At 44.7% G+C, this 20,988-nt stretch overlaps 1 long non-coding RNA gene across 2 annotated transcripts in view; it reads left to right on the top strand.

Moving 5' to 3' along the window:
- The window catches only part of LOC129047664 (uncharacterized), an 82,558-nt gene extending 62,533 nt beyond the window's left edge, over positions 1–20,025 (top strand). For both annotated transcript variants that reach the window (XR_010140970.1, XR_008509394.2), the window contains exon 3: positions 17,785–20,025. This is a non-coding gene — a long non-coding RNA (uncharacterized LOC129047664). The remainder of the gene's footprint in view (positions 1–17,784) is intronic.
- The last annotated feature ends 963 nt before the right edge of the window (positions 20,026–20,988 follow it).

The following is a 20,988-nucleotide window of genomic DNA, read 5'->3' as shown; positions in this document are numbered from 1 at the left end:
TCATATCCATTCAGCAGTCACTCTGCATACCCCTCCTGCAGCCCCTGGAAACTTCTCGTCTACTTTCTATCTCTGTCGATTGGCTTAGTCTGAACATAGCATATTAATGGAATTGTACAATATATGACCTTTCCTGTCTGCTTCTTTCACTGAGCATGTTTTTAACGTTCATGCATATCACAGCATGGAAAAGTTTTATTTTCTTTTTAGACACTATCTAAAAAGAAAAAAAAAATTGTAAAAAAAAAGAATATAGGATGGAGATCAGATGTGTCCTGCAAAGCTTATAATATTTACTATCTAGCACTTTACATAGAAGCTTGCCTACCTCTGAATGATATGCAGGTACAGGGATGACATTTATCTTGGCACTTATAGAAAGACCTATAAATTGTATAAAGACATCATCATTGGATTTCCAGTAGCAAGAAGCGGCAAGACATGACGGTGTGCTCAGGTGTTCAGGTAAAGTTTAGGGAAGGTCTTGTCTTGACGAGGTCGGATGTGAGACCTGGATGAGATAACCCCATTTCCCCTGCGAAATTGCCTAAGAATTTTGTTCCAGTTATTTGCGTGGGTTGATTCTTTCGGTGGGGGGTGGGGTGGGTGAGGAGGTGAAGTGTCAGGGGAGTTCTATTTTGTATTTGCACAACTTGGCTTTCTTTTTACTTGGTGTGGTGTTTTCCTGTATGAAGGAATTTCATAGAATTTTGTAATGAGTATGCAGCATAGTGGTTTGAATCCTGCCAGGCCGAGGGTCATATCTCACTTCTGCAACTCATTATCTATGGCGCCTTGGGGCAGGTCCCATAACTCTCCAAGCCTCTGTTATATATTCCATGGGGTTGTGAGGTTCAGACGAAATAAGGCATGCTGGCAGGAATGGTTACTGCTCATGGGATTTCCATGTGCTCCCCGTATTCCCCAGACCCCCAGTAGTTAGATGGATCCATGCCAGCGTCCAATGCTCTATAAGTGGAAGTCACTGACATCACCTCTAGTCTACAGCTTTTGAGGGCTTGGGAATAACTGTCTCACTGTCTCATCTCCTGGTGCAGTAACTGTGGGAGAATCCTTGCATTAAGATGGTAGAATTTCCATCATTCTAGGTCTTTGAGTGGCCATATGGAGCACACCATACCCAGCCAACCCATTGTGGACATGGGATGTAAGAAACCAACCTTGGTTGCTAAGCTGCTGAGACTCTGGGATTAATTTGTTACTGCAGCATAACCTAGTCCACCCTGACACATGCAGCATGCAAACCACTTAAGTTGACACTCAGTCATGGTAAGTGCTCCACAGATGTTGGTTACTTTTGGTAGGAAGATAGATTGCCTCTGAAAGTTTTGTTAGCTGATCTCATGATGCCAATGTTGCTATTTTGTAACTGGATAAATTGGGCTTGGCTCTCCTTCCAGCATGTGGGAGAGACAGATGACTGAGAGACAATAAAGCACTATTATCTTCAGTTTGTGTCCTTGGATACCCTTGGTGGCATTGAACAATGTATGCTCCTCTGAGAAAACTGGACCTAAAGGAGAATGGGAGGTGATACCAGAATTGGGAATGTCCAAGGCCCCAGGCATTCCCTGGTCTGGAGGCAACTTTGGGTCCTTGGTGGGAAGATTCTCCAAGGGAACATAAATGCTTTTACTATCTAGTTTGTCTGTTTGAGAGTTAACACTCTTTTTTTTTCATTCCAGTAGCTTCTGGGGTAGAGTTTGGCTCTTTGAGGATTGCACACTAATTAATTCTAGACGTCATCCATACACATCTCTATATTCCTGAAACACAGTAGAAACAGACAGCAGTCAGGCAACTATCTACCATGACCAGTAAAACATCCCCAAAGTGAAACACCAGATGCAATCCTCTAGGTTTAGTGGAGGAGGCTGGCTCGAGAGTTGATTATATTCATTATGGTCACTGTGGTGATTATGGCCACAACATTGTGATACCTGTTGGTCTTCTTTTGGTGAGTTGCAGTTTGGAAGGAATAAATTCATTATTATTATTTTTTTTAGTCTCGCTCTGTCGCCCAGGCTGGAGCACAGTGGTGCCATCTCACCGTGCTGTAAACTCTGTCTCCCAGGTTCAAGTGCTTCTCCTGCCTCTATGGCCAGGCTGGTCTTGAACTCCTGACCTCGGGTGATCCACCTGCCTCAGCCTCCCAAAGTGCTGGGATTACAGGCGTGAGCCACCACGCCTGGCCCCATTACTTATTTAACCAATATCTATTGAGCACGTTGGGTGTGGTGGAGGATGGACTGCAGGGGAGGAAGGAAGCCTCCTCCTGCCACTATGTTTTCAAGTTGTCCTAATACTCCACCATGGGACACGCAGGCTTGTGGGTCCCAGAGCTCCAGAAGCATCTCCCGACCACACCATCCTGACCCAGATTCTACCAAAGAGTACGTGAGTCTAGCAGAGCCATTTCTGACACTTCCCTTCTTTTGAAAGACTGATCTGTCAGTCATGGCGAGCCCTTATGAAAGTGCAGTGTGCTTTGTGAAATTTGAGGTTGATCAAAGAATACCATTAAACTTTGTTAAGAAATCTACATATTGATGACATAGGCAGTGGGGTGGAGGTGGGGAAATTCTCGAATACATTTTAGGAATTAGCTCAGAAGGAGGTAATAGTCAGAACTCTTGGTTGCCAGTGACAGAAACTCATCTTATTAGTGTGGAGTGGAAAAGGGATCATGTTTTTGTCTGCACTCCCCAACCCCAACCCCAAGCAGATCCTGAAAGAGGGACAGGATTGCAAGTGGATTATTTAGGAGATGATTCCAGGGAACACCAATAGGGGAGTGAGGAACTCATTCATGAAAAGGCAGGAGGCCACACAGGGGGCTTCAGTGAGCAGCTTACCACTCCAGGCAACTAGGATTTGACCCCACTGGGGACCTCTAGGAGGTGATGTGGAATACATTTCAAAGTTGTTCCATCCAGGGGGCAAAGATATTGAAGAATTTATAGCCTGGCTCCCATCCGTCACTGGCTGAGGACTGGTCCCAGGGCATCAGCCCTCTGGCTTTTCTTTTTTCTTTTTTTTTTTGAGACACAGTTTTGCTCTGTCACCCAGGCTGGACTGCAATGGTGTGATCTCGGCTCACTGCAACATCTGCCTCCAAGGTTCAAACGATTCTCTTGCCTCAGCTTCCTGAGTAGCTGGGATTACAGGTGCCTGACACCATGCCCTGCTAATTTTTTTATTTTTTTGTAGAGACGGGGTTTTGCCATGTTGGTCAGGCTGGTCTCGAACTCCTGACTTCGTGATCCACTTGCCTCGGCCTCCCAGTGTTGGGATTACAGGCGTGAGCCACTGTGCCGGGCTTCTGTGGCTTTTCTGACATAATCCATGCCTGACTGAGAAAGCCCTCAGGTGAAAGTCTTGGTTGTATGCAGTTGCAAGCATGTACTAGAATGATAAAAACCAAGGGGCTTACCACAAGATCTCTCTCTCCATCTCTGGATGTAGACACCATCAGATCTCTCTCTCCATCTCTGTCTCTAGCTTTGTCTGCATAATGGCTTAATTTCTTGTCACTCAAGCCTTTTCTCCATAAGGCGAGAAACGTGGCCACAAAATACTACTATGTGTAGTGTATTTCTCACTACACACAGTTCCTGTCATCACAGAGAATGATTAACTTGGTCTAGTTCCAGTTTGGAAAAATATTGAAGGGAAGAATTCTGATTGGCCAACTTAGGCCAGATGCTCATCTCTGGACCAATCAACTGAGGCCAGAGAGGTGGAGTCATTTGAGAACATGGCAGCTCCCATGAGAGCCACATGACTGGAGTAGGACCTGTGAGTATAGAAGGGAGGGCTCCTAGGCTGAAAAGGCAAGAGATGTCTGCAGTGAAGGGAATAGGAGATACATTCTGTTAAACCTGTCAATTATTTACCAGAAAAAAAAAGAAACTTTCAATATACAGTTACAGTATATGTGAGCCGGTGGCTCACGCCTTTAATCCCAGCAGTTTGGGAGGCCGAGGTGGGCAGATCAGAGGTCAGGAGTTCTAGACCAACCTGACCAACGTGGTGAAACCCCGTCTTGCCTACCTGTAATCCCAGCTACTCAGGAGTCTGAGGCAGGAGAATCGCTGGAAGCCGGGAGGCGGAGGTTGCGGTGAGCTGAGATCACGCCGCTGCCCTCCAGCCTGGGCAACAGAGTGAGACTCCCTCTCAAAAAAAAAAAAAAAAAAAAAATTTACATTGTGGTTCCCTCAGCATGATTTATCAGAAAGGAAAAACTTACCATATGCATATTTCCTATGCACAGGCTACTGCTATAAATTCAAATGCTTAAATTCCAAAAATTAATTACAATGTTTCTCAAGACACATAAACTGTGTTAGAATCTGCTTATAATGAGGCTGAAGTTGAGTAAGAAGAGAACTGGCTTTTAGGACACTACATTTCTTCTGTCGAGTACTGTCAAGTTTTGATTCTGCCTGGAAGTGGATGCAGCTCAAGGGAGGGTTGCATGTAAAGGGGTCTGTGTGTGTGTGTGTGTGTGTGTGTGTGTGTGTGTGTGTGGTACTTTCCAAAGATGGGTACAACTTTCTGCAAACGCTCATGCAGTGTAATTGAGCCAATCTTTCCTTTAAGAGGTAGAGTTTATATTCCTCTACATGAATCTGGGCTGCTTATGACTTGCTTTGGCCAGTGGAATGCTGCCAAAGTGATGGTACCAACTTCTAGCTGTGAAAGGAAAATAAACCTTGGGGCCCCAAGATCACTAAGCTAGGCCAGGCTCGGCGGCTCACGCCTGTAATCCCAGCAATTTGGGAAGCTGAGGCGGGCAGATCACCTGAGGTCAAGAGTTCAAGACCAGCCTGGCCAACATGACGAATCCCCGTCTCTACTAAAAAATATGAAAATTAGCCAGCTGTGGCGGCAGGAGCCTGTAATCCCAGCTACGCGGGAGGCTGAGGCAGGGAAAATTGCTTGAATCCTGGAGTTGGAGGTTGCAGTGAGCCGAGATCACACCACTGCACTCCAGCCTGGACAACAGAACCAGACTCTGTCCCCCCACCAAAAAAAAAAGTTACTAAGCTAAAGAGAAAAGTCAAGCTGGGAACCACTTAGGGCAAACGTGCCTCCCATTCTATTCAAAGTCACCCCTTTGCTCACTGAGATAAATGTGTATCTAATTGCCTCATTTGGAGAGGCTAATCAGGAACTCAAAAGAATGCAACCATTTGTCTCTTAACTACCTATTACCTGGAAGCCCCTTCCCCGCTTCGAGTTGTCTCAACTTCACCTTCACCTGGAGTTGTCCCGCCTTTCCAGACTGGACCAATGTACATCTTACACATATTGATTGATGTCTCATGTCTCCCTAAAATGTATCAAACCAAGCTGTGTCCCTACCACCTTAGGCACATGCTGTCAGGACCTCCTGAGGCTGTGTCACAGGCGTGCGTCCTCAACCTTGGCAAAATAAACTTTCTGAATTAACTGAGACCTCAGATTTTTGGGATGCAGATAGTCTTAGGCCTTGAGAGCCCTCTCGCAGTTTCCATATTTTTGCCCTCTTGGATGCTGGCACCAAGCAAACCTTGGCTATCCTGCTTAAAGGGCCATTTGGAGAGGGGCTCTGGAGGGCGAGGGGCCACATGGAGGAAAACAAGGTTCCCCGGCTAACAACCGGCACCAACTGCCAGGCACATGCATGAGGCCATCCTGGATGTTCCGCCCAGCTGGCCCTCCAGCTGCAGGTTGCCACACAAATGAGCCCAGGTTAAACCAGCCAGGAAGTCCCCATGCAACTCACAGGGTCATGAGCAATAATGACTTGTGGTGGCTTAAAGTTTCTAATTTTAGGTGCAATAGGTAACTGAAACAGCCCACAAGGGTGTGAGCATATGGAGGGTGCACTTCCCACCTGCTGAAGCTTCTCAATTCCCAGGATCCAATCCGGATAAGACTCTTGTTCTCAGTGTCCTTGATGGAAATGGTAATGAACTTTTTGCAGATTGGACCATCTCAGGGGAATCCCAAAGATCAGAAACTATTTTCTTTCTCAGAATCTTCCACACAGCATTAAGCCTTAGGAATTTCTAAGAAGGATCTGGAATGAAAAAAAATCTTCTGAAAAGGTATTTGTATAGCTTCATTTCAGCAAGATTCATGGTGGGTATTAGACTAAGTGCTGGTGTTAAGCCAAACCATGTTTCTCAAAGACTCATCTGGCCTCAAGGTTGGCAGGATCAGAGTGGCCTCCCAGGATCTATCACATCCTCAAAAGAGTTGGTTCAACTGGCATGTACCCAGATCTCTTTGAGCTAGTATGATACTCCCTTGAGTCAAAGGCTGCCACATCACATATCCTTTAAGTCCCCCTAAGTACGACCCCAGAAGTATTGACAAAATAGTGCTATTCCTGAAGATTTCAGGAGGACATAAATGAAGAGATTAAACTGCAGGCTACGAAAACTTCCATCTTTGATAATGACCCTCATCCAGGCTGGGCACTCACGCCTATAATCCCAGCACTTTGGGAGGCCAAGGGAGTTGGATCGCCTGAGGTCGGGAGTTCAAGACCAGCCTGACAAACATGGAGAAACCCCATCTCTACAAAAAATACACAATTAGCTGGGCGTGGTGGCACATGCCTGTAATCCCAGCTGCTAGGGAGGCTGAGGCAGGAGAATCGCTTGAACCTGGGAGGCGTAGGTTGCAGTGAGCTGAGATGTGCCATTGCACTCCAGCCTGGGCAACAAGAGTAAAACTTCATCTCAAAAACAAACAAACAAAAAGCCCTTATCCAATGGTCATGCCACTCTATCTGGCCATGTAATTTCTCCTCCTGGTTTTCTGTAGCAACAGCCTTCTGAGGAACCTCACTCTGCCTTTCAAAACCCCTTTAACTTGTACCCTTCATCAGCAAAGTAGCTCAACATGTATGCCTCTGGGGGAACTCATCCACATGCAATTTAAGGATATTTCCAGCAACATCATCTTCACCAACCCAGGACGGCATTTTAGAGTGGATTATGTGCCTGCTGGATGTGTTGTACTTGACTGAGTTAGAGAAAATGCCACACTTTGAGACGAATTAAGAGTCTGTTTATTTAGCCAGCGGCTAAGAAATGGCTAACGCTTAAAGTTCTCTCGGTCTCGAAGAAGGGGCTACATTTTCTTTTATACTTTGGTTTAGAAAGGGGAGGGGTGTCTAGTTAAAACAATTTCACAGAAGTAGGCAAAAAAGTTAAAAGGGTAAATTGTTACAGGAAAGTAAACAGTTCTAGGTCTAGGGGCTTTAAGGCTATTACAAGCTGATAGACGCAGGGCTTTGAGCGTTATCAATTGGACGAATTCCTGGGAACTGCGGATATTGCTCGCCACAGTATCTTATCAGTTAATTGCATTCTTCGATGTGCTGGGAGTCAGCTTGCACAAGTTAAGTCCTTGAGGAACGGGCTGCCAGTGAAAGAGCCAAGATGGAGTCTGTCTGGCTCCCTTAGCTAAGGGAGAGTAAATTCAGGTGGAAACAAGGCTAGGTGATTAAAAGAAAGGGAGAGTCTAAGAACAGCGTTACTAAAAACAATGTTGGGCATTACATTCCTCACTTGTGTTTTTGGGGAATCAAATAGTTGATTCTTCAGTTATTAAAAGGGGGTTATATTGAGTCTTAAGATACATAAGTTTGACAGAAGCTATGTGTTGTTTTACAAAATTAAGAAACTAATATACAAGGTCCAAAAATTAGACTTAATAGTAGGATGGGGAGGGGGTCTGGCTACCTTCGTAATTAGAATAGTTAGCTCTGGGTTCTAGTTGAACATGCTTTGATACTAAGGGATGTTATTTTCTTGTTCTTGTTGGCGCTTATCTAGATTTTCTTGCGCTTTCTGGAGTGTATCTTTTATTACTAAGAATGGTGGAGGAACAGTTAAATCAACTTTTTCAGGGGGTTTCTGGAACACAGGGTTGCTTAGATCAGTTAAAGGCCTGATTGACTTGGATGGGATTTATGAGACTAGGGTTTTTTTGGATGGTGAACATAGTCTTAACATTAAATCCTGGGATATAAAATCTTAATCTTCATGACATGCCATGATACTATTGAGTTGAATTAAGGTCATGGACAGTTATAGTAAGAGGATTACATTTTTTTCTAGTACATAATTTAGGATGAGAAGCACGACTTATGGAAAGAGTTGAAGATCTAGTTGATCTTTTAGAGTAGGTGGCGAAAGTTACACATGTCTAATTCTTGACAGCTAGCATCAGGGTGATTTCTAGGAGAGAGGTAAAAGTCAATATTTTGGAGTCTTTTTTCTGCACTTTTTGAGCTTCTACAATTAGTTTGGCTCCTGGAGTGTCTGAATCTTGCTGCAAGGTCGACACTTCCTGCTCCTGGGACTGGCAGATTGTGTCGCTTTTTGTGGGTATGGGCTGGCTTTCGGGAACAGTATAAATAAATCAACTGCAAAGGAGACTTCCTTGGAGGTACTGGCCTTCTAAGTGGTATTTGCAAATACACGTCCTGTTGTCAAAGAGGTGAAGAGAAAGGAGTAGGAAGGCACAGAGGATGTAACGGGCAAAAACAAATAAGTGAGGTAGATAAAAAGAATGAATCTAATGGCTTCACCTGACTTAGATGCAGTTTTAAGGGGACTGACTAAGGCCTGGGGACTTATGTTTTTAGTTGGGCTCTGTTGGCCTTTTTGATGCGGGAGTGATGAATCTAAGCAGGAATGCCATCTACTTTCAGAGCCATTGGCGTCGTGAGGATGGCGGTGTGAGGTCTTTTCTAAGCAGGAGTGAGTCAGTCTTTTTGGAACTTTTTAACAAACACTAGGTCTCTAGGTCTCCTGGCTGGAACGAATGGCAGGACTTTGGTCAGGAATTGGATTGGGATGGGCTCCTCGAACACGTGGCAGGATGATATCTTGTACCTGTTGGAGAGATTATAGGTACGGTAATAAATTAGTTTGTGATATTTCTGCTAATTTGGCATCTCTTAGGTTAGGAAAGATAGGCGGCGCCTTCTTATACATGATTTCCAAAGGTGAGAAATTAGCCTGGTAAGGGGTACACCTTCCTTTAAGTAGGGCTAAAGGAAGGAGACTTACTTAATTTAAACTGCTTTTTAAAGATTACTTTTGTAAGAGTGTTTTTAGGGTGTGGTTCATGCGTTCTACTTGCCTAGAGCTCTGGGGTTGATAGGCACAATGGAGCTTCTATTGAATGTTTAATGCCTTACTGACTGACTGAGCTATAGGTGAGGTGAAGGCTGATCTATTATCAGACTTTATGGCAGCAGGCAGCCTATATTGAGGGATGATTTCATTGAGTAAAATCTTAACTACTGTGTTGGTGGTTTCGTTTTTGGTAGCAAATACCCTAGTCTATTTGGAGAAGGTGTCTACTAGTACTAGAAGGTATTTGTACTTAGGCTGGTGTGGTTTTACTTCTGTAAAGTCAATTTCTTACTTTTTTCTTGGTGACTTTTTTCAGAGACAGTGGCCTGGGCTGGGCTTAGGACTTTGTTTGGCATTTACCTGGGCGCAGGCTGTGCACTTGAGAGCTGCTTAATCTGTTAGGCTTTGAAGACGCGGGATATAAAAATGGCTCCGGAGGAGCTGAGGTAGCTTTGCTCTTAAATGGGTAGTAGACTGTAGGTAACTGACTAAAGTTTCTTTAAGAGTTCAGGGTGTGAAGATTCTAGAGTCAGGAAGAATCTACTAACTTTCCTGATTTTTATTGGCTCTGAGATCTGAAGCCAGCTTTTTGTTGTTGTTGTTGTTGAGTATACGCGATTGTCAGGCAGATATGGCTGTGGAAAGGAGACTGTGGGCAGCAAGTTTAGAGGCGTGACTGAAAGTCTCGCTTCGACCTGAGCTGCTGAATCAGCTTTATGGTTATTATGGGCAACGGCCGTGTTTTCCTTTTGATGTCCTTTGCAGTGGATCACTGCTACCCGCTGAGGTGAGTAGCCTGCTTTCCTGGTAGATGGCTTTATGTACATGCACAGTAGCAAAGGTGTACTTGCTGTCAGTGTAAATGTTAATACGTTTATTCTTACATTATGGGAGAGCCTGAGTGAGGGCGATCAATTCAGCCTTTTGTGCTGAGGTGTTCGCTGGTAAAGCTTGAGCTTACAACACATCTGTCTCCGTGGGAACAGCTGCACTGGCTTTTCATACTTCCTGCTTGAGGAAGCTGCTACAGTCTGTGAACACGGTGGCATCTGCCTTTTCTTGGGGCACATCTTGAAGATCAGTTCGGCCAGTTTCGATAGTTTCTAACAGTTCTTGACAGTCATGAACAGGAATAGTGGAGTCTGAGCCGGGAAGTAGTGTAGCTGGATTTAAACACTTTGTGGGAGAGAAAGCCAAACGAGGCTGATCTAACAGTAAACTTTGATACTGCAAGATGCGAGCATTTGACATCTATTTGCCAGAAGCATTTTGTAGTAAGGTCTTTATGGCATGAGGAGCTGTAAGGGTTAAATTTTGGCCTAGAGTTAACTTATCATCTTCTTGGGCCACGCTTGCTGTAGCCGTTACGGCTCACAGACAACTTGGCCATCTAGAGGCCACAGGATCTAGCCTCTTAGATAAATAGGTCACTGGGCATCTTTAGGGTATTAGAGTCTGAGTAAGCAAGTCTTTAGCAACTCCTTGGCTTTTATGGAGATATTAGGGTGGGCTAAAGCAGGGGCTTCATTTAATGCTAAATTAACGGGCTATTTCATTCTGTACTTCTTGGATAGCTGCCACCAAGATTTTTGTTTGTCTTTTGAATGCTTTATCAGCGGCCTTTTCAGCTGCCTGTGTTGCTTGTTTTTGCTTTTTAAACTTTTGATTGTCAAAAACTTTTTGGGCTATTTCTAAAAGCTGACTGATATTTATTCTAGCAAATCTTTCTAGTTTTTGGAGTTTCTTTTTAATATCCGGGGCTGCCTGAGCCACAAATGCTAAATTAAGAGCACGGCTATTTTCAGGAGCTGCCGGGTCAAAAGGGGTGTAAATCCGATAAGCCTCCCGGAGGAGCTCTAAAAACGTTCTTGGTGACTTATCGGGCCTTTGGACAACTTCGGTCGTCTTACACAAGTTTATGGGTTTCTGAACCGCTCTTTTAATACTTGCGAGGAGATACCGGTGAAAATCGCCTAAAGCTCCCTTTCTACTTGAGGAATTTGGGTCCCAGTTAGGCCGGGTAGAGGGAAAGTCCTTCTCAAGGAGGTCTCTAGCTTCTTCTTCCGGTCAATTGGCTGATGTGAGGAAGTACTTTTTGGTTTCTTTTCGGATACGTTCTTTCTTTTCAGAGGTGAAAAGGGTTAAAAGGAGCTGTTGGCAATCATCTTAAGTGGGCGGGTGAGTCCTGAGTACAGACTCTCTCAGAGAGGTCAAAGCCTAGGGCTTTCCAGAGAAGGGAGGATTACGGATTTTCAAATTATATAAGTCAGAAGTAGAAAAAGGGACACAAACTAAGAAGGGTGCTGAGCGCTCGTCACCTGGAGGGACTTGTGCCTCTCTCAGTGGTAATAGAGAGGCTACTTCTTCCTGCAACGGTCGCGACTGAGAGGCAATGGGTGGCGAGCCTACAGGGGACGTCGTCGAGGAGAAATGGGATAACTTTAAGGGAGCAGGGTGGTTGTAAGGCGGTGGGACTGGGTGAGGGAGACTCTCCTCTTCTTCAGAGGGAGGCAGTACAGGGGGAGTCGAACGGACTGAGGGTCGAGGCGGAAACGCGGTCTGGCTTAGGAGGGCCTTGGAGGTAGAATTATGAATGGCGCATGAGTGGAGCCATGGAGGGGGCTCCTGACTAAACTTAGCTATTGATCAATGTAGGGAAACTGATCAGGGTGGCGAGGAGTTTTAGTAACAACCTGCCACACAGCTTGAACAACTGTGAGGTTCAATGACTCTTCAGGGTGCCACTTGACTTTAAACTTTGGACATTTTATTTTGCAGAGTGTCTGGAGCATGCCTTTTTTAAGGCAGACTTTATAATCCTCTCAGAAACTGAGAGAAAAATTCTGCAGCATACATTGGAGAGGGCTTTAACTTTTACAAGGCTGGGAGGAAGTGTTTCTTTTTTTTTTTTTTTGATGGCAATTTAGTAAAATTTGAGCATCGATATTAAACTTAGCATGGACAGAGAAACTTATTTCTTGGGGGACTGGAGTATTGAAAGAACAGAATCAACATGACTAGAAAGGGCAGAAAAACTACAACAGCTACTACTACTTGCTACATTACTATAGCTTTAAGATTGAGGGAGGAGGATTAGAGCCAGCCTGAGATCTTCTGCATCAGTTTGATCTAGGCATTCTTCTTCTTCTAGATCTGTACTCTAAATACTTTTGGTGTCTTTATGACTTAAAGGCAAATAGCTTAAATTTAGCTTTTTCTTTTAAGGGTTTAAGGAGTGTGAGCAGAGCCAAGTCCTGGAGACACTGAACTTGCGGTCGCACCAGAAAATGAGATGGGTGGGGTAGGGGGCAGGGATAAGGCAGAAAAGGACTACTCGGATCATTTTTCAGATGGGAGAGTAGCCAAAGAGGAACAGAGTAACAATCTAAACGAAGTAAAGCAGTAGGGGCATACGTTTCTTTACTCGGTGTTCTACTTAAGGGCACAGGAAAAGTTACAGAATGACAAAAGAGGTGAGCAAGGAAATCTGCAGGGTGGTTGTTTTGAACTTACTACTGGTTTAGTTTAGAGGAAGTCTAATCACTTGGACGTGGGGTATGACAATATAAATACTTACAACTTTCATGGTGCTAGAAATCTTAATGAGGCAAATGTTTTTCTCCCTTGCTCTTGTAACAACACTTGACTTGCTTCTGGCAGAAAAGACAGGACTGTGGTGGCCAGCCTAAATGACTGATGAGAAATTTAGCTTCCTGTGACAAAAAATCAGCACTAAGGACTTTGAAGAAGTTTTTGCTTAGACGTCTTGGGCAATATCAGCATCTTGACATGCAAAACTTTGACAACAACTAATAAGAACAATAGACACTGAACAGAACAATAAACAAAAACAATTGATTTTAGGGCATGTAAACAGTTATGACAGTTTCTTCCTTTTTTTTTTTTTTTAAGACAGACAAGGGGAGAGGGGGTCCTGTGATGGGATTAGTCAGAGGCCTGCCTGGCCGCTCGTCCTGAGGGGACTTGGGTTCCTCTTAGCATTGGCAGGCTGGTATAAACTTCCGGCTCAGATCGAGCTATGCCTGATGCGGCCGTAAGCATTATGAAGTCACCACGGAACTGCAGGTGAGGGCCCACTTGAACTCTGTAGCTTTCGCCGTGGAGCTACAAACTGGAGGACAAGGGCTTGCGCTTCATTCATTCATTATTCACACAGAGTTTATAACAGTTTTTTTTTTCTTTCTTCGATATTCTTCAAGAAACTTGAACAAGAGAAAGATGAGAGATGAGAGACAGAAAAAGAGAGAGAAGAGAGACCGTTCTGCCAGAAACCAGGACTCAGTCCTCCAGCATCCTGGGATGTGGACTGAGTCAAGGGAGGGCCCCTGTCAGGGCCACTTCCCTCCTAGACAGAGACACAGAGGTGCCTAACAGAAAACCAGGGCTCTACCTTCTAGCATCCTAGAGAAACGGACAGAGTCAAAAGAGGGATGCCCTCATCAGGGCCGCTTCCCTCTTACTAGAACTGAAGTCAAATCTGACCTGCCTGACCTCGGGGTCAGAAGCTGAGGACTCAGAGATGGAATTGTTGTGGGCTCCCACATGGTAGTCGATCCGCTCTCCTCTGGAAGATGGTCAACTTTCGGGGACCTGAAATTTTTTTTCAGGTGGCACCCCCCCAGAAGCTGGCCATCCTTCTGGGGGAGCCCGGAGTGAGCCTGGCTCTCACCTGGTAGCGTTTCTCGCTCGGGCCTCCAAATGTCGTACTTGAGCGAGTTAGAGAAAATGCCTCACTTTGAGACAAATTAAGAGTCTGTTTATTTAGCCAGCAGCCAAGATACGGCTAAGGCTTAAAGTTCTCTTGGCCCCAAAGAAGGGGCTAGATTTTCTTTTATACTTTAGTTTAGAAAGGGGAAAGGGGTCTAGTTAAAACAATTTTACAGAACTAAAGTAGGCAAAAAGTTAAAAGGATAAATTGTTACACGAAAGTAAACAGTTCTAGGTCTAAGGGCTTTAAGACTATTACAAAGTGATAGATGCGGGGCTTTAGACATTATCAATCTGACGAATTCCTAGGAACTGCGAATATTGCTCGCCACAGTATCTTATCAGATAATTGCATTCTTAGATGTGCTAAGAGTCAGCTTGCACGAATTAAGTCCTTGAGGAAGGGGCTGCCAGTGAAAAAGCCAAGATAAAGTCTGTCTAGCTCTCTTAGCTAAAAGAAAGACAATTCAGGAAGAAACAAGGCTAAGTGATTAAAAGAAAAGGAAAGTCTAAGAACAAAGTTAATAAAAACAAGGTTAGGCATTACAGATGGTGTCATCTTTATATTCAGCACAGTGTTTCTCCTGAAACTTCAATGGAGTGCTCCTACTTTGATAACTTGGGCCATGCCAAATAAATTGAATTTCTCTTTCTTAACAACAGATGTTTGAATACAGCCCCGTGTCCCTCTCTGCCCCTTCCTGCCTTCTTCCTTCCCTTCATTTTAAAGAGCACGGTTTGCAAACATTTTCTTGAAGGCATCAGATAGTAAATATTTTAGAATTCGTGGGCCATACAGTCTTTTGTAGTAGTTACTCAACTCTGCCACCCATAGCATGAAAGCAGCTGATATAGGTTGAATATGTGTCCCCGCCCAAATCTCATGTTGCAATGTAATCCCCAGTGTTAGAGGTGAGGCTGGTGGCAAGAGATTGGATCATGGGGGTGGATTTCTCATGAATGATTTAGCATCATCCCTTTGGTCCTGACCTTGCAATAGTGAGTGAGCTCTTGCAAGATCTGGTTGTTTACGAGTGTGTAGGACCTCCCTCCTCACTCTCTTGCCCCCGCTTCCCCTTCTGCCATGATTGTAAGTTTCCTGAGGCCTCCACAGAAGCTCACCAGATGTCAGCATCATGCTCCCTGTACAGCCTACAAAACTGTGAGCCAATTAAACCTCTTTTCTTTATACATTACGCAGCCTCAGGTATTTCTTTACAGCATCAGAGAACAGCCTAATCCAGCAGCCAGAGAGAGTATGTAGCAAATGGGCATGGCTGTGTTTCAATAAAACTTTATTGACAAAAACATGTGCAGGCAGGTCAGATTTGGCCCATGGGCTTTAGTGTTCCAACACCTGCTCTGGAATATTCTCTTCAGCCTGGATGGATGTCTCTACATTTGTTTTTTTTTTTTTTTTTTTTTGAGACAAAGTCTCACTGTCTCCCAGGCTGAAGTGCAGTGGTGCAATCTTTGCATGCTGCAACCTCCGCCTCCTGGTTTCAAGCAATTCTCCTGCCTCAGCCTCCCAAGTAGCTGGGATTGCAGGCACCTGCCACCACAGCTGGCTAATTTTTGTATTTTTTAATAGAAATAGGGTTTTACCATGTTGGCCAGGCTGGTCTCAAATTCCTGACATCAGGTGATCCACCCACCTCAGCCTCACAAAACACTGAGATTACAGGTGTCCACCACCACACCTGGCTAATTTTTGTATTTTTAGTAGAGATGTGATTTCACTGTGTTGCCCAGGTTGGTCTCGAACTCCTGATCTCAAGTGATCCACCTGCCTCCCAAAGTGCTGGGATTACAGGTGTGAGCCACTGCAGCTGCCCCCTAGATTTTTTTTTTTTTTGACCATTGCTCATTTGGTTTGAGTTTCATTATCTCTCCCATTGTGGTAGCCATTTTCTGAATGCCTGTTAGTTTGCCCATCTCCCTCCTCTGCAGTCCCTAGAGTCAGATGAACTCCTCTGCAGGTGAAATGGTGTAACACTCTCTAGTGCTGAATTTTGAGCAGGAGAAAGAGAGCAAGAGTGACCAGCACTCTTGGAAACTCTGGCCTTCTTACAATTTGGTGTCTTCTCTGCAAAGGCTGCAAACCTGTTAACCCACAGGCCAGAGAGAGAGAGAAGCCAGAAGCATGATCTGTTAAGCTTGCGTTTAATATTTGATGCACAGAGATCACTGAGTTTTTTGATAAGAATTAGCGGGGAAGACACAGCCACAGAGAACAATTTCTATCCCCAGGTGAGGATTCAGGAGATAATTCTGCGAACAGAACATCCTGAGAACTGAGATAGGGGAAATCGCTGGTATTAGAAGGGTGAAAGGGTCACTAATTAAGGCTACGACTATACTCTGAGAGGTAAAAGAAGAAAATGAGACTGCCAGGCATGAATAATGGGAAATCTTTGATGGAATTAGCCATGCAGATCAGATACTAAATGCATCCTCATTCTTCTCATAGTCAAAAGTTTTTGCTTAAGCTGGATGGGAAAAAGAGAATCCCATTTCACTAAGTATAAAAGAGGGGATTTTAGAGAAGATCTCAGAAGAAAGAGATGTGGGGGTTTGGTGAAACTCACCAGAGGCTGAACCCTCTCCAGCATAACACAGGGATTGGGAAGAGTGGGGTGGCCTTAGGCCAGGTGGATGGCCCAGTGCTGCTCCCTCTGGACTTGTTTGCTAGCTGAGCTCATCCATTTGCATAATTTTCAGTGCCATTTCTCAGCTGATGAGTTCTGAACTTTTGTCTTGAGGCTAGACTTCTCCTTCAAACAGCAGTCTTAAACACTCAACTTCTTTCTTCTTTTTTCCATTTGTCAACTTATGAACACCTCAGCCTTGTTACATCCAAAGCCAAACTCATGGCTTGGAGTGGTAGGTGATGGCTGTAATCCCAGTGCTATGGGAGGCCGAGGTGGGAGGATTACTTGAGGCCAGGAGTTTGAAGCCAGCCTGGAAAACACAGTGAGACTCCCTATCTACAAAAAAAAAAAAAAAAAAAAAAAAAAATTAGCTAGGCATGGTGATGTTCATCTGTAGGATCTGTAATCTTGCTACTTGGGAGGCTGAGGGGGGAGGATCACTTGAGCCCAGGAGTTTGAGGCTGTAAAGGGCTATGATTGCACCAGTGCACCCCAGCCTGGGTGACAGAGCCAGAGACCCTGTCTTAAACCCAAAGCCAAACTCTCTTTTTCCTCCTCCTTCTCCATGGGCTCTGTCCATGCCATCTCTGTTCTGTAAATGGCACCACACCCTGCTGAGCTGCTCAAGGTGGTCATAACTCATGTGTTGTGCTAACTCTGCTTTTGCCCTCTTCTCCAGTCAGCAAGTCCTGTGATTCTAAACTTTATCCAACTTGTCCACTCTCTCTATCTTCACTGTCATTATCTTTGCCTAGGACAGTGCTATCCCAGCTGGGCTACAGCAGCAGCCTCCAAACTGGTCTTAACTGTTCCTCTGCACTTGCTCTCCGTGCTCAGCAATCCATTTCCCATCTGGCAGCTTCAGTGATCTTAAGGTGTCCATTGAGTTTCATCCCTGCCTTTCCTGCCCATGGCACATAGAATAAAATCGAGACCCCGAGTCTTCTGCCTGTTCCTGACACGTCTCCAGCCCTCTCCTATCTCCTCTCTTTGGCCTACTCTATTCAGCCACTCTGGCCTCCTTTTGTTTTCTTGGACTTTCAAACGTTTTTCCACAACAGGGCATTTTCACTTGCTGCTTCAGCCTGGAATGATTTTCCTCTGCACCTGCCCAAATTAGACAATCCTTTAGGCCTCGGCTAAAATGGTGCTTCCACAGAGAGCTCTTTCCTGACCCCTTTATAAAGTGGACTTCCCTGCTCTTCTCCACTTTAACCTCTTATTACTTCTTGTTGCAGGAAATCAGGGACCTCAAATGGAGGGACTGGCTGGAGCCGCAGCAGAGGAACATAAATTGTGAAGATTTCATGGAAATTTATCAGTTCCCAAATAATACTTTTATAATTTCTTATGTGTTTCTTTAATCTCTTAATCCTGTTATATTCATAAGCTGAGGATGTACATCACCTCAGGACCACTGTGATAATTGTGTTCACTGTACAAATTGATTGTAAAACATGTGTGTTTCAACAATATGAAATCAGTGCACCTTGAAAAAGAAGAGAATAAAAGTGATTTTTAGGGAACAAGGGAAGAAAACCATAAGGTCTGACTGCCTGCAGGGTCGGGCAAACAGAGCCATATGTTTCTTCTTGCAGAGAGCCTATAAATGGACGTGCAAGTAGGAGAGATACCACTAAATTCTTTTCCTAGCAAGGAATGTTAATATTAATACCCTGGGAAAGGAATGCATTCCTGGGGGGAGGTCTATAAGTGGCCGCTCTGGGAATGTCTGTCTTATGCAGTTGAGATAAGGACTGAGATACGCCCTGGTCTCCTGCAGTACCCAAAGGCTTACTAGGCTGGAGAAAAATTCTGCCCTGGTAAATTTGTTGTGAGACTGGTTCTCTGCTCTCAAACCCCGTTTTCTGTTGTTTAAGATGTTTATCAAGACAATACGTGTGCCGATGAACATAGACCCTTATCAGTGGTTCTGCTTTTGCCCTTTGCTTTGTGATCTTTGCTGGACCCTTACCAGTAGTTCTGCTTTTGCCCTTTGTCCTGTTCCCTCAGAAGCATGTGATCTTTGTTAGACCCTTAGTAGTAGTTCTGCTTTTTGCCCTTTGAAGCATGTGATCTTTGTACCTACTCCCTGTTCTTACACCCCCTCCCCTTTTGAAACCCTTAATAAAACTTGCTGGTCTGAGACTCAGGGGGCATCACGGTCCTACTGATATGTAATGTCACCCCCAGCGGCCCAGCTGTAAAATTCCTCTCTTTGTAGTGTCTCTTTATTTCTCAGCTGGCTGACCCTTATGGAAAATGGAAAGAACCTATGTTGAAATATTGGGGACAGGTTCCACCAATAATTCTTTCATGGATTTACTTATTTTTTGCCTCTGTCCATATCCTAGAAACTCCTGGAGGGCAGAGCCATGCCTGCCATCTTCATCACTGCATTACCACCACCCAGCACAGTGCCTGGCACAAAAGAGTTGCTCAATACATAAATCAGGATGAATGGATAAATACACCGATAGGCACTTTGAACTACAGATGAGCTTAAATACTTTGTGTTTCTCTTAGTCAAACATGTGCAATTAAGCATGTGATAAATGATATGACCTCACCTGTGTCTTTCCTGATGTTCTTTGCAATCACTAAATGAAGTCAATTGTGCCTGTTTTGACAGTTCTGTTTTCAACCTAATGATATGTTTCTTTTAACTTCTGGCTGTTGGCTTTGTTTGGGTTTGTTAGCCTGACAAAATGGCAGATATTGGTATTTACTCTTTTGTTTAAATGTCACGAACTTTCAAAATGCCTTTGCTTTTGGTAAGAAACCCTAGTTAGGACAGTCTAGTGGTCAGGATGATTTGGGTTCTGGTGCAGTAACAACAATATCCAAATCTCAGTGGCTCCATGCAGTGAGGTATTTGTTTGTTTGTTTGTTTTTGAGACAGGGTCTCACTCTGTCACCCAGACTAGAGTGCAGTGGCGCAATCTCAGCTCACTGCAACCTCTGCCTCCCAGACTGAAGTGATTCTCCTGCTTTCTCAGTAGCTGGGATTACAAGCCTGTGCCACTACTGTCTGGCTAATTTTTGTACTTAGTAGAGACAGGAGATCACCATGTTAGCCAGGCTGGTCTTGAACTCCTGACCTCAAATGATCCACCCGCCTTGGCCTCCCAAAGTGCTGGGATGAAAGGCATGAGCCACCGTGCCTGGCCAAAGTGAGGCTTATTCTTGGTCACGTTGCATGTCTGGGCTGTGTTAGGGCATTGTGGGGTGGTCTGTTCATTGTGTTCACTCAGGGACCCAGGCTGACAAAAGCCCCATCTCTCCATGTGTCCTTGATCACCACTTCAGGGGAAAGGGAATGTGGTGGATCACAGAGTCTCTTAACACTTCCACCTGGAGGTGACTCAAGTTGCTCCTGCTCATGGTTCATTGGACAAAATGGATCACAGAGTCATGGGCAACTTCTCTGTCCCTGGAAGGGGAACCAAAATATGAATAGCTACATTGATTTTCACTAGCTATTATGCAGAAGGCCTCATTTAAACACAGATACTTATTTGTGTTTTGAAGCTAATTGTAGTCCATCAACCTTCACAGAATATATGTGCACTTCCAAGATATTATTAAGCAAAATGTTGTTTTTTTTTTGGAGACAGAGTCTCACTGTCTTGCCCAGGCTGGAGTGCAGTGGCATGATCATGGATCACTGCAACATCTGCCCCCTGGGTTCAAGTGATTTTCATGCCTCAGCCGCCCAAAGTGCTGGGATTACAGACAGCCACGACTGTGCCTGGCTAAGTTTTGTATTTTTAGGAGAGACAGGGTTTCACCATGTTGGCCTGGCTGGTCTGGAACTCCTGAGCTCAGGTGATCTACCTGCCTCGGCCTCCCTAAGTGCTGAGATGACAGGCGTGAGCCACTGCGCCTGGCCTTGAGTATGATTTTTGATTCGGAAGGTCAGAGTTAGGGTTTTAGTCTGAGGACAATATGATGTGAAGGTGAAAAGCAGAGCTTGGCTGTGAGTTTGCTGGGATTCCTGTGCTGCTTCTACAGCTCTTTGGCTGTGTGACCGTCACTTTGGCAAGTTCCTTTACCTTTCTATGTGTCGGTTTCCTCATCAATAAAATGGAAAAACTAATCATAATCATAATATCTATTGGTGTTGGGATAGCCCGGTGGTTGACACATAAGGACTCAAAAATAGTTTTTGGTTTTTTTTTTTTTTGAGACAGAGTCTTGCTCTGTTGCCAGGCTGGAGTGCAGTGATGCCGTCTCAGCTCACTGCAAACTCTGCCTCCTGGGCTCAAGCAATTCTCCTGCCTCAGCCTCCAGAGTAGCTGGGATTACAGACATCTGCCACCACTCCCAGCTAATTTTTGTATTTTTAGTAGAGACGGGGTTTCACCATGTTGTCCAGGATGATCTCGATCTCTTGACCTCATGATCCGCCCACCTCAGCCTCCCAAAGTGTTGGGATTACA

The sequence above is a fragment of the Pongo abelii genome, chromosome 7 (assembly GCF_028885655.2).
Source record: "Pongo abelii isolate AG06213 chromosome 7, NHGRI_mPonAbe1-v2.0_pri, whole genome shotgun sequence".
Lineage (NCBI taxonomy): Eukaryota > Metazoa > Chordata > Mammalia > Primates > Hominidae > Pongo > Pongo abelii.
The sequence above is the reverse complement of the archived record's forward strand: the minus strand, read 5'-3'. Positions and strand labels throughout refer to the sequence as shown.